Consider the following 2,872-nt stretch of genomic DNA (forward strand, 5'->3'; position numbering starts at 1 on the left):
TACACTGCATGTCCTGGATTGCTCTTCCCCTGCCCCAACCATGAGCCAGCAGGGCCAGGACTGAAAGACCCTGCATCCCTGTTCATCCCTGGCTGGTTGTAGGAGATACATCAATCAGGCTTGCATTCATAGGTAATTTGTCAGTAAATTCTGATGAGAAAGGGCACACGCTCCTTCCAGAGATGGGCCTTGGCCGTGAGAGACAGTGGGACTCTGTCAGATGCTCAACCTGGAGCCCAACAGAAGCGGGCATGTTACCTGGCACAACGGGGGCTTCCATCCACCGTCCCGACCCCTCCCTTTCCTGAAGGTGCACTATGCGAGGAGGAGTCTCAGGTTAGCATGTGCAGGGGGAGGGAAGATTCAGTCCATCCGCCCAGCTCATTCCTCAGAGAGCTTACACTGGGTGCTCCATGTCCATGTTCTTGAATGGGTTTAGCCACTTGTTTTCACTTCTAAGCAAACAGCAGCAGCACAGAATCTCAGGTTACGGTCATTTCGGTAGGAACTTTCTCAACAACTGGCATTTAGCAGTTCCGAATTGCAGGCAAGAGTTGAATGGGACATTTGCACAATTTATTTTCCACACTTCTGTAATACTTGCACGTTAGACAATCAGTAGGTACACTTTTCGAAATTAAAATAATAATGGTACGACGTTTTCAAGTCACAATCCTATAGATTATTACATAGGAGAGGTACCACCAGTTTACAAATTATGCCTCCACTTTTGTGTTTGGCATATGTTATTTCCTATCAGTTGCCACTTTCCTACCACTTGCCACATTTCAATTCTTTATGTACATGTACATTCAGCAGCCATATGTTGGAGTGTTAATCTCTTAAAACTAGGAACTAAGGGGATAGTTGCAATCACATAAAGAATAATGCCAACTTTGTTCTTCCCTGTAGTGCCTCAATAGTCAAAGACAAGCTCCTGTACCTCTCTAAGCCTTGGTCCTCTCACCTAGGGAGCAGAGACCACACTGTGCACTTCTCAGCCTCATCGTGGGGACTACAGATGGTCTCACATGTTACTTATCAACCACAGTGTCTGTTCAGGCACTCAGAGCTCAGAGCTGCCTGGGTTCCTTTGTGTGCAGGAATCATGGAACCCATCACATGGCCCCTCTACTTTCTCTCTGTACACCATCAGGCTTCCACAGCCTTGACCTCCTTTTCTAGCCAGCTCAGACCCTGTGGTCTTCCAGTCTCTCATCCTCCTGCCAGTTCCCACAATTCCTTGTGGTCTCATGCTCCTGAGCAAATGCTAACCCTAAAGTCTTCTTCATCACATACAACTGTATACCCAAAGTCACAGTTTCTAAGTAGCAGAATTGAGATGTGAAACTAGACAGTGGGGCCTCAAAGTCTTGAGTATGGAATAGCTGCACACTCATTTAACCACCAGTCTTTTATTTTAATCTCCAAAACATCATGTTGCATGAGCATTAGTGCTATTCTCATTTAAAAGAAGATAAAAATTAGGCCCAGAGGAGTAACATAGTTAATACAACTCAGGATTTTGGTATGCAGTCACTCACCTGGGCGACCCTCAACTCTAACATAGATTCATACTCAATGTAAAAATATAGTTAGACCTGAAGAAGTCAGCACAGGGGAAATGACTCAACCATTTTCCTCTGGTCATGGATAGATGTGCTCTTGGAACACCCCTTTTCTTACTCCAATCTTTAGTTCGTGTGTACACTCTCTCCATTTTTAGACACAATAAGAAAACTGTGGATTTGATGTTCAACTATAGGGTGAAGCAGCAGAGACAAGAAAGAACATAGAATGAAATGAAGGTTTCCAGGGGGACATATATTAATTTACAAGATTAATTATGTTCCTATGGTTTTTCACATTTTATTTATTAATGCTCTCTGTCTCTCTCACTAACCTCCCGTTCCTTGATCTCTCTAATTTTCTCCCACTTTCAGACCTTCTAGCACTTTCTTTCCCTTCCAAACTTGATTGCAGGCTCCATAATTTCATGCACAATTGAGGCAAAATCCTCAACTTCCTTGCAGTGTCAGCAGGGTCACTAAATTTTATTCATGATAATAGCCTGGGAATCAGAAATTGGTAAATGCACACTGGTGCCAGGGACAGTATTTCTATAGTTAACTGCTTTCCGTTGAATTGGAACTATTAAAGCTCAAAAGATATATTCTACCCCCTTTGCAAAACAACCAAAAATTAATGGCAAGTGAAAAATTGGAAAAGTATTTGTAACATATTTTAGTGAGAGAAGATTAATATACTGGACATATAAATAAATCTGACTTAGCTGAAAGAGTGATGTCTATGGCCAGCTATTATATATTTCAAATAAATATTAAACTAATTCAAATATATACACATTTTAAAGTATATATAAAAAGCAAGAGATAAATACATGAAAAAGCAAATTTCAGAATATACATATAATAAAATCCAACTGATTAAAAAGAATGCATATTTACATATTAACATACATATATGAATTTCATTGTTTGAAAATCATAGTAATAATAGATATTTACTTCTAGTGCTTTGTTCATGGTTTCTACAACTCTTCAGTAATACCTCTTACTTTCCTCTATTAGAAAATATTTTCCTGTTAAATAAGGTATCAAAAGCATCAATCACAAGAAATAGAGAAAAAAATATTAGGAACAACTTGTATTTGTATGTTCTAAACTAAAATGGAACACTTTATTATCAATATTTTAATAGATAAATCTTTCAAATAAAAATACATATATTATACACAAATATATATGGGAAATATAAACTTAGTTTTCAAGAGTGGACATCTTGGCAACACAAGGGACCCTTGTAGTGATGAAACTTCTGTATCTTTATCAATATCAATACATTGCTTGTA

The sequence above is a fragment of the Theropithecus gelada genome, chromosome X, assembly GCF_003255815.1.
Source record: "Theropithecus gelada isolate Dixy chromosome X, Tgel_1.0, whole genome shotgun sequence".
Classification (NCBI taxonomy): domain Eukaryota; kingdom Metazoa; phylum Chordata; class Mammalia; order Primates; family Cercopithecidae; genus Theropithecus; species Theropithecus gelada.